Source organism: Mus caroli, unplaced genomic scaffold (assembly GCF_978045245.1).
Source record: "Mus caroli unplaced genomic scaffold, Mus_caroli_1 scaffold_33, whole genome shotgun sequence".
Taxonomy (NCBI): domain Eukaryota; kingdom Metazoa; phylum Chordata; class Mammalia; order Rodentia; family Muridae; genus Mus; species Mus caroli.
Genome location: NW_028227288.1, coordinates 282,087 through 293,544, shown reverse-complemented (window position 1 = coordinate 293,544; position 11,458 = coordinate 282,087).

Below are 11,458 nucleotides of genomic sequence, written 5' to 3'. Positions count from 1 at the left end.
GTAAATAGTGGTCTGTCTGCTGTTTGTTTGTTTGCTTGCTTGCTTGCTTGCTTGCTTGCTTGCTTGCTTGCTTGCTTGCTTGCTTGCTTTTTTCTTTTTCCCCCGAGACAGTGTTTCTCTGTGTAGTCTTGGCTGCCCAGGAACTCACTCTGTAGACCACCCTGGCCTCAATCAAACTCAGAAATCCTCCTGCCTCTGTCTGCCTCACAAGTGCTGGGAGTAAAGGTGTGCTGCACCACTGCCTGGCATTATTACTACTACTACTACTACTACTACTACTACTACTACTACTACTACTACTATTATTATTATTAGACATAATGAGATCAACTAGTTGGCCCGGTTTCATTTATTCATTTGAAATTAGTTGGACCAATTAGTTGGCTGGTCTGGGAGGTTTCTTTTGTTTCCGATTTGGGTGTTTGTGGGGTGTCAGGTATCTCTCGGGTATCTCAACGGAATGGATGAAGGTTACAGTGATATGGCTAGATTTTTGTAAAGATTACTTTTCTTAATCTGAGGAAAAAATAAAATACTGGGCTACATCTATATTGCTTCATTTCTCTTTCTCTTTTCTTTCTTTCAGATAAGGAGGTCCGTCAGCCAATTCCTCCTGCCTTTCTGTTTTTCATAACCCACACACACAATGCAGGCTACATCCATAGTGGGGAACAATCATGGAGGAAGAGGTAGGCTTTGCATTGGGTAGCATTGTCTGAGCGATATGTTAGTGGACCAGAGAGTTTGGATATCAAGCCGTATAATGTTTCTTTTTTTCTTTTTTTTTTTTAAGATTTATTTATTTATTACATGTAAGTACACTGTGGCTGACTTCAGACACACCAGAAGAGGGAGTCAGATCTTGTTAAGGATGGTTGTGAGCCACCATGTGGTTGCTGGGATTTGAACTAAGGACCTTTGGAAGAGCAGTCGGGTGCTCTTACCTGCTGAGCCATCTCACCAGCCCTAATGTTTCTTAAAATATAGAAAAGTTCTAACAAAGTGATCTTTAACTTTTTTTTTCTCCTTCGGCTATGTACAATGAATTGTTTTGCTTGCTTGCTTGACTTTGTACAATGAATTGTTTTGCTTGCTTGCTTGACTTCATTTGGTTTGACATGGTTTCCCTTTGTACCCGTGCAGACTGCCCTTTGAGAATAAAATGGGAGGCCAGAACCAAAGTCTTTTGGATAAAGCACCACAATGGACTACGCACTAGCACTAACCCGTTTGGCTGCCTTCCTTCCCAAGGCACAGATTTTTCCCAGCATGGGAAAGACCTCCCTCCCTCCCTCCCTCCCTCCCTCCCTCCCTCCCTCCCTCCCTCCCTCCCTCCCTTTTGACCCAGTTTCACTCTTCCACCATACACTCAATAAAATAAAATAAAGTAAAATAAAATAAATAAAAGAATGAATGACGTTTCCAGTTATTTATTTGTCTAAGCTACCTAAATTCCCCTTCTACACCTCCCCCTACTCCCCACCCCAAGCCGCCATCTCCTCGTGGGGGTAGGGACCTGCACATCTGTGTCTTTCTCTCTGAACTCTTTGTTTTCTGGTCCACGTTGCTCCAGAGGAATGTAGCCCTTTGGAAATGGTAATGGAGTTGATAACACACCCTATCAGAAAGAGGAAGGCCCATTCACTCACTCATTCTCACCCAGCCCTGTTCTGCTACTTCTAAGGACAGAATCTTCTGGACAGTATTTACATGGCTTGCTATTTCTAAATTTTGGTTTTGGTTTTGGTGTTTTTGGTTTTGTTTTGTTTTTTTGTTTGTTTTTTTTCTTTTTCTTTTTTTCAAGACAGGATTTCTCTGTGTAGCCCTGGCTGTCCTGGAACTCACTCTGTAGACCAGGCTGAACTCAAACTCAGAAATCCGCCTGCCTGCCTCTGCCTCCCAAGTGCTGAGATTAAAGGTGTGTGCCCACCCACCACTGCCTGGCTCTATTTTTTTTTAAACATTATGTATGTATGTATGTATGTATGTATGTATGTATGTATGTACGTACGCATGCATGCATGCATGCATGCAGGCATTGTTTATACGACTACACTGCAGCTGTCTTCAGACACACACCAGAATAATACATGGGATCCCACGACAGATGGTTGTTAGCCACCACATGATTGTTGGAAATTGAACTCAGGAAGGACCTCTGGAAGAGAGGACAGTGCTCTTAACCACTGAGCCAGCTCTCCAAATAAAATTTGTGGAGAAATTGAGCATCTTAAAACCTTAGGCATCCTTCCTCCTCTCCACGTGGCCTCTCTCCCTCTTTCTACCTTCTCTCTTTCCCTCTGCCTTTGTACAATAAAGCTGTAAAACAACAACAACCTCTAGGCATGTGTGTCCCCTCTTTATGTATGTATGTGTGTATGTATGTATGTATGTATGTATGTACTTACTTACTTACTTACTTTCTTACTTGTTCCGACACCAGTCAGGTGTGGTGCTTCATGCCTTTAATCCCAACACTTGGGAGGCAGAGGCAAAAAAAAAAAAAGAAAAAAAAAACCCCAAACCAAACCAAACCAAACCAAAATAACAACAACAACTACAACAAAAAACATCAAACAAAGTTTGGGTCTTAGTGAAGTAAGCAAGGCACAACCTGCAGGCAGGCAGGACTGATGAATTTGTACGTCTTACCCCTTCAGAGTTTACCAGAGGCTTAAAGGACTGAGTTTTTGGGACTGCCCTGAGACAATATATATCTTCCTTCCTTCCTTCCTTCCTTCCTTCCTTCCTTCCTTCCTTCCTTCCTTCCTTCCTTCCTTCCATTTATTTATTTATTTATTTATTTATTTATTTATTTATTTATTTATTTATTTATTTAATTAAAGTACCCTGTAGCTGACTTAAGATGTACCAGAAGAGGGTGTCAGATCTCATTACAGGTGATTGGTAGTTGAACTCAGGGCCTTTGGAAAATCACTGTTTTACCTGCTGAGCCATTTCTCTCACCAACCTAGTTCTGTCTTTCTGTCTTTCTGTCTTTCTGTCTTTCTGTCTGTCTGTCTGTCTGTCTGTCTGTCTGTCTGTCTCTCTGTCTGTCTCTCTGTCTCTCTGTCTTTCTCTCTTCCTTCATCCTGGCATCAATCAACACAGACTGTTTTGTGAGGTAAACTTAATAAACTTCTAGCTCCTCTCTTGTTCTCTTACTTCTTTCTCTCTTGCTACTTCTCTACTCTCTCTGCCTCTACTAAAAATGAAGAAGAAGAAGAAGAAGAAGAAGAAGAAGAAGAAGAAGAAGAAGAGGAAGAAGAGGAGGAGGAGGAGGAGGAGGAGGAGGAGGAGGAGGAGGAGGAGGAGGAGGAGGAGGAGGAAAAGAAACCTCTAGCTCATGCAAGGGGGATGTAGGAAGGACACCACCTTCTTTCTTTCTTTCTTTCTTTCTTTCTTTCTTTCTTTCTTTCTTTCTTTCTTTCTTTCTTTCTTTCTCTCTCTCTCTCTCTCTCTCTCTCTCTCTCTCTCTCTCTCTCTCTCTCTCTCTCTCTCTCTCTTTCTTTCTTTCTTTCTTTCTTTCTTCCAAAAATACTCAGGGACATCACACTCCCTGTAGCCAGGGATGAGTCTCAGGGAATGTATGTGAGCTTGCTTTGTTTTGTGGGGCCAAACTTGACAGACATTTCTTTTGGCTTTGTGTGTTTTGCCAGCCAGCTCTCTTGCTCTGCTCACTCACTCACTCACTCACTCACTCACTAACTAGCTTGTTTGCTGTGGTTGCCATTTCTATCTATCTCTGCACAGGGTTCCAAGACTGCCCTTTGGGAATCAAATGGGAGAGCAGAACTAAAGGCTTTTTGATAAAGCACCTAGAGTGCACACCAGCACCTTTGGACTGACTGGCTGCCTTCCCCCTCCCCCTCCTCCCCCTTCTTCAGATTCATTTATTATAGGTAAGTACACTGTAGCAGTTTTCAGACACACCAGAAGAGGGCACCAGATCTCATTGTGGGTGGTTGCTGGGATTTGAACTCATGATCTTCAGAAGAGCAGTCAGGGCTCTTAACCGCTGAGCCTCCAGCCTCCTGCATTCCTTCTTAAAGCATGAATGATCCCAGCATGGGAAGACGGTCTGCCCTCCCTCCCTCCCTCCCTCCCTCCCTCCCTCCCTCCCTCCCTCCCTCCCTCCCTTTTGAGCCATTTTCCCTCTTTCACCATACGCTCAATAAAAGAAGTAAATGAATGAAGTCTCCAGCTATTTGTTCGAGCTATCTAAATTCTCTCACAACACCTCCCCCTCCCCCTCACTGCCTTCTCTCCCTATGTTTGGGTGGGGCTGGGGGAGGGGTGGGGTGGGGGGAAGGGATCTGCAAGTCGTCCCTGCAGGTTTGTGAACTATTGGCGATGGTCTGGTTCTCTGAACTGCTGAGCCATGTCTATCCAGAGGCTGGCTGGCTAGTTTTCTGCCTCAAGTCCCTGAGTGATGATTTCAGTGTGAATTCTCTGAACTCACTGTCCTTTCAGGTCCACATTTGCTCTGGCAACCGACTGAACCAAACAATAGGCTCACACTGAGATCTTTGGAAATGGTAATGGAGTTGATAACACACCCCAACAGAAAGAGGAAGCCTCCGCTCACTAGAAGACTTTCACTAGAAGCCTCACCCTGCCAGCAATTTAGGAATTGGTAAGGCCAATCTGGACAATATTTAAATGATTTCTACTTCATGTTTAATGCTTAATAAAATAAAACGTGTGTGAAGGTCTGAAGAGCGTTGACTGTTCTTCCAGAGGTCCTGAGTTCAATTCCCACAAACCACATGGTGACTTTGGAATCCGATGCACACTTCTGGTGTGTGTTGGAAGACAGCTGCAGTGTACTCATATAAATAAAAAAATAAATAAAACCTTCAAAAATAAAATAAAACAAAGCTTGTGAAGAAATTGAGCATCTTAATTTTATTTTATTGTATTGTATTTCACACACACACACAGTATTTTATATATATATATATATATATATATATAATCAACTGGCACAGAAACGCACATTACCTAAGTTAGCTGGGAGTGGTTGGATTGGATATGCAGAGAAGGAAGGAACATTTGCAGTTTTGCTGTTGCTCTTTTTTTTGGGGGGGGGTGGGCTGTTTAAATAGTACAGCAGAGCAGTGGTGGCACATGCCTTTGGGAGCACTTTGGAGGCAGAGGCAGGCAGATTTCTGAATTGGAGGCCAGCCTGGTCTACAGAGTGAGTTCCAGGACAGCCCGGGCTACACAGAGAAACCCTGTCTGGAAAAACCAACCAACAAACAAACAAACAATCCCAAGCAAAACCCAATCCAAACTTCACAAAAGGGAGGGACACTATAACAAATTACAATTGCTTGTATATATAGAAAAAAATTTCCTCCCCCCCCCCAAATAACCCTGGTTCAATTAAATACGAAACTAACTAAGTAATCTCACACATACAAACATACATACATAAAACAAATAATGATAACTACGTGGCATGGAACTGCTTACACAGTTTGGATGCCACCTCCATCACATGCCTGCAGAAATTATTGAGTGGCCGGCCTGGTCTGTCTTGTATGTTTTTGCACCATGTACAGAGACTTTGTCTCTCATAAATAAATGAATACAGAGAAAGATATTCATTGATCTATACATGCCTGTGCGATGGCTCAGAGGGCAAAGCTGCTGTCTGTTAAGGTATAGGTAAAAGAGTAAGGCCTAGATGGAATGTTAAGGACTGAGGAAACTATTAAGGCCTAGATGGAATGTGAAGGCCTACTTCAGATTAGATAAGGGCTAGGTAACCTCTTACCTGGCTAGCCTGCCATTCTGCTGTTACTGCCAGAATTGATTACATATTCTCCTTGGATGTGTCCTCAGAAACCAATCAAGATAGAAGCCAATCGAACTGCTTCCTTTGTTCTATAGTTATCTGCAATAGGCTTGGACTCAAACTGACCACCCAGCAGCATTTCCTACACCCGCACATGTGTATACTTTTCTGGCATTTGCTCCTAGAACCTGCACTGGGGATGGAACCCCCGCCCTGCCCCAACACAAGAGAGACACCCAAACCACCGATTCAGTGCACAGACTACTTAGAATCAGACTTCTATTTTGAGTAGGGTGTGAGTGAGTAAAGTGTAAGTTCCCAAGGCCTCCCTGGGAACTGACATCTTACTTGGAAGAAAGAGACTTGTACGTGGGCAACTGACTTTCTGGTTTGCAATTTAAGACATGAATGTCACACTATTGATGGCCAAGACACTGGATGTCCTGATTTTATTAGTGTGTGTGTGTGTGTGTGTGTGTGTGTGTGTGTGTGTGTGTGTGTGTGTGACTCCATGGCCAAGCTAGCCCCCCCCTCCCAGATGTGTGTTTCTTATTTATTTATTTATTTATTTATTTCTTGGGCCTGTGCTTGTGTATGACCTCGGCAACACTTCCTGAAAACCAAACCAAGCTAAACTAAAGCAAACAACTATGGCTGTCTGCCTGCCTGCCTGCCTACACAGAGAAATGATATCTCCAATCAAGTAACACTAACTCCTAAAGACGCCTGTTTCTCTTTTTCTTTTTTTTCTTTCTTTTTTTCTTCTGCTCCCTCTCTCTGTTCCCCCCTCTCCCTTTCTTCCTTCCTTCCTTCCTTCTTTCCTTCCTTCCTTCCTTCCTTCCTTCCTTCCTTTCTTTTCTTTTTTTTTCTTTCTTTTCTTTTTTTTTTCTTTCTTAAATTTATTCTTTTCATACATAGTTTCTTAGTGTAAGCAGCCCTGGCTGTCTTGAAGACACTTTGTAGGCCTCAATCCAGTAAGAGCCTGCCTCTGCTTTTCAAATGCTGGCATGAAAGTTGTATACCACTATGACCGGCTACGATTCTTATCTTCTTTTTTTTTTTTTGGTTTTTCGAGACAGAGTTTCTCTGTGTAGCCCTGGCTGTCCTGGAACTCACTTTGTAGACCAGGCTGGCCTCGAACTCAGAAATCTGCCTGCCTTTGCCTCCCAAGTGCTGGGATTAAAGGCGTGCGCCACCACCGCCCGGCGATTCTTATCTTCTTATTTTTGTTCCCTCTCCCCTCTTCCTTTTTATGATTTTTGCTTTTGACAGGCAGTGGTTGTGGCAGTGCTGGCAGAGGGAGGTGGATCACTGTAACTTTGCAGCTAGCTTATTCTACAGTCTGAGTTACACAAAAGGGGTTTCAGAATGACTGGTTATATTTTTCATTTATTATGCATTTTAATTATAATTTAATTAAACCAAAAGAATTTAGACTGACCAATTCAGAGTCTGGCATTTAAAAGTATAACAAAAGACAGTATGAGGCTGTCTGTGGATGGTCAAGGGTTCTGGCTGCTTTAGGGAGCCTCCTCACCTTTCTGCACATGCAAACTAGGCCACCTAGAGGCTGGACACAAAAGCTACCTTGAGCATTAGGTCACGTGACAGTCAGCCACCTCCATCTTTATGAGGATAGATGTCAGTCAGAGGACAAGATGGCTGCCACCCACTTGTCACCTTCCATATGCAGGCACACCACCTCCCTTCTGTTTTTGGATAAAAGACACATAACAATTTTTATTATTTACAGTAAGCCTTAAATAACACTCTGACAGCTGTGCAGATTTCTACTTGCTATGTGATTTGAATTTCCTTTTTTTGTTTTTTTTCTTTTAATTAATTTTCAGGAACTGCATGGTGGATTCACCTAGGTTCTGGTGCCTTCTTCTGTCATGCAGTCATCTAGGCAGCAGATAGAGCACATACACACACACATACTTTGAAAACTAATAGTAATAATAACAAACAAACAAATAAAAGAAAAGAAGGTTAAAAAAAAAAAAAGATTCTAGCTTCTGCCTGGATGTGTAGGTGGCAGAAGCAGGCAGAGAGGACCTCTGTGAGTTTGAGGCTACCCAAGCCTACAGAGCAAGTTCCAGGCAGGGATGCCAGGGCTACATCAAGAGAAACCCTATCTTGGGGCAAAAGAAAACAAAAGCAGAAAAGGTTCTGGCTTTTATTTTCAGACGTATGATTCTTCTAGCAGTATTGACTATCGAACTTTGATCATGAAGGCACATTCGATTTTATGACAGAGTTTGTGTGTGTGTGTGTGTGTGTGTGTGTGTGTGTGTGTGTGCAATATTTCTGCTGTAATTGTGGTTACATGCCATCTAGTGGTTTATGTTTGATTTCTGTAATCTTTTTTTCTAATTCTTTTTAATTGTAATTGTAATTTTAATTTAATTTAATTTTATTTTATTTTTTGTTTTACGAAATAGGGTTTCTCTGTATAGCCCTGGCTGTCCTGGAACTCACTTTGCAGACTAGGCTGACCTCGAACCCAGAAATCTTCCCATCTCTGCCTCCGGAGTGCTGGGATTAAAGGTATGTGCCACCAGTCCCGGCTATTTTTTAATTTTTAAATTTTATTTATTTAATATAGCTTTGTTTTTTCATGATGCACTTTCTCTCTGTAACCCTGGCTGTCCTGGAACTCACTCTGTAGACCATGATGGCCTTGAACATATTAATCTGTCTGCCTCTGCTTCCCAAATGCTGGGATTAAAAGCACCACTGCCCAGACTAAGTTTTTTTTTTTTTTAAATCTCTCTCTCTCTCTCTCTCTCTCTCTCTCTCTCTCTCTCTCTCTCTCTCTCTTTCTTTCTATTATTTTTTTCTTTTTACTGAGATACGGTTTCTCTGTGTAGCCCTAGCTGACTTGACACTAACTCTGTAACCCAGGGTGACCTTGAACACAGAAATCTGCCCGAGGTTAAAGGTATGTTCCACAATTGCCTCAGGCAGGTCTACTCTAATTCTATTTGAAAAAATTATGTGTGTATGTATGATTATATGTATGTATGTATGTATGTATGTATGTATGTATAGAAGTAATATTAATCCATTAATATCTCTTTTTCCTAAAATTCATGTCATTCCAGGTCCACAAAGTGAGTTCCAGGACTACACAGAGAAACCCTTTTTCAAAATAAAAAAAAAAAAATCTCAGATAGGGATTCATTGTGTAGCCCTGGCTGACTTGGAAGTCACTCCTTAAGCCAGGGTGACCTTGAATGTAGAAATCTGCCTGAGGCTAAAGGTGTGGTCCACAATTGCCTCAGGTCTACTGTAATTCTCTCTTTAAGAAAACAAGGGGTGGAGGGTATGGGGGACTTTTGGGATAGCATTGGAAATGTAATTGAGGAAAATACATAATAAAAAATATTTTTTAAAAAACATGTGTATTTATGTATAGAAGTAATATTAATCCATTAATATCTCTTTTTCCTAAACTTCATGTCATTCCTCCTTATCTTTCTCTCTCACTCCATGTTTGTGTGCATGTGTGTATGTGTGTTAGTCCTGGGTACACAGATTAAGAAATCATATTTCCAAGGATTTTTAGAAATAAACAAGGAAGCCAGGTGTGCTGGAACACCCCTTTAATCCCAGCACTTGGGAGGCAGAGGCAGGCAGATTTCTAAGTTCAAGTCCAGCCTGGTCCACAAAGTGAGTTCCAGGACAGCCAAGGCTACACAGAGAAAACCTGTCTCAAAAAAAAAAAAAAAAAAAAATCAAACACACAAACAAAGAAATAAACAAGAAATCCTAACCCAGACCACCAATAAAAAGGCTGTGGAAACTCTTTCATGTCCCTCTCCCCCACAGGTAAGTATGTACCTGCTTGTAAATTAATACTCCATGTGTGTGTATAGGATTCCATGGCCAGCTAGTACCAGCCCCAGATTTGTGTTTCAGAGATCTTTACTTATTTATTTTCCATGTACACCTCCAGGGAAACAACATAAAATCAAATCAGCTAACAAACAAACAGAAAAATGTAAAAGAATGGACTCATCTGGCATTTAAAAGTAATAGACTTCCGGGCAGTGTTGGGGCACACCTTTAATCCTACCACATTGGAGGCAGAGGCTGGCAGATTTGTGCATGCCAGGCCATCCTGGTCTACAGAGTGAGTTCCAAGACACCCAGGGCTACACAGAGAAACACTGTCTTGAAAGACCCCCACCTCCTAAAAATAATAAAGAAGTAATAGACAAAAAGCAAGAGAAAAACATGTGTGCCAAGGCTGCTGGTGACTTTTCAGTGAATCCTCACCCTTCTGCACTGGATTCTGTTAAGTTCTATTCCACTAGTAGCTCCATGTTTGTGTGCATGTGTGTGTGTGTGTGTTAGTCTTGGGTACACAGATTAAAGAAATCATATTTCCAAGGAATATTTTTTCCTGGAAATATGATTTTTTCAAGTAATATTTTTCCAAATAATATTTTTTAAAATATTTTCTTTCTTTCTTTCTCTCTTTCTTCTTCTTTCTTTCTTTCTTTCTTTCTTTCTTTCTTTCTTTCTTTCTTTCTTTCTTTCTTTCTTTCTTTCTTTCTTTCTTTCTTCTTTCTCTCCAAACTTCACACTATAACAAATTACAATTGCTTGTATATATAGAAAAAAATTTCCTCCCCCCCCCTAATAACCCTGGTTCAATTAAATACGAAACTAACTAAGTAATCACACACACACATACATACATACATACATACATACATACATACATACATACATACATACATAAAACAAATAATGATAACTAAGTGGCATGGAACTGCTCACACAGTTTGGATGCCACTTGCCCACCCTACCTCCATCACATGCCTGCAGAAATTATTGAGTGGCCGGCCTGGTCTGTCTTGTATGTTTTTGCACCATGTACAGAGACTTTGTCTCTCATAAATAAATGAATACAGAGAAAGATATTCATTGATCTATACATGCCTGTGCTCAGAGGGCAAAGCTGCTGGCTGTTAAGGTATAGGTAAAAGAATAAGGCCTAGATGGAATGTGAAGGCCTACTTCAGATTAGATAAGGGCTAGGTAACCTCTTACCTGGCTAGCCTGCCATTTTGTGCTGTTAACTACTATTATAAGGACACTTTCTCACAGCTTGTTTCTGCTGTTACTGCCAGAATTGATTACATATTCTCCTTGGATGTGTCCTCAGAAACCAATCAAGATAGAAGCCAATCAAACTGCTTCCTTTGTTCTATAGTTATCTGCAATAGGCTTGGACTCAAACTGACCACCCAGCAGCATTTCCTACACCCGCACATGTGTATACTTTTCTGGCATTTGCTCCTAGAACCTGCACTGGGGATGGAACCCCCGCCCTGCCCTAACACAAGAGAGACACCCACACCACCGATTCAGTGCACAGACTACTTAGAATCAGACTTCTATTTTGAGTAGGGTGTGAGTGAGTAAAGTTTAAGTTCCCAAGGCCTCCCTGGGAACTGACATCTTACTTGGAAGAAAGAGACTTGTAGGTGGGCAACTGACTTTCTGGTTTGCAAGTTAAGACATGAATGTCACACTATTGATGGCCAAGACACTGGATGTCCTGATTTTATTAGTGTGTGTGTGTGTGTGTGTGTGTGTGTGTGTGACTCCATGGCCAAGCTAGCCCCCCTCCCCCCAGAT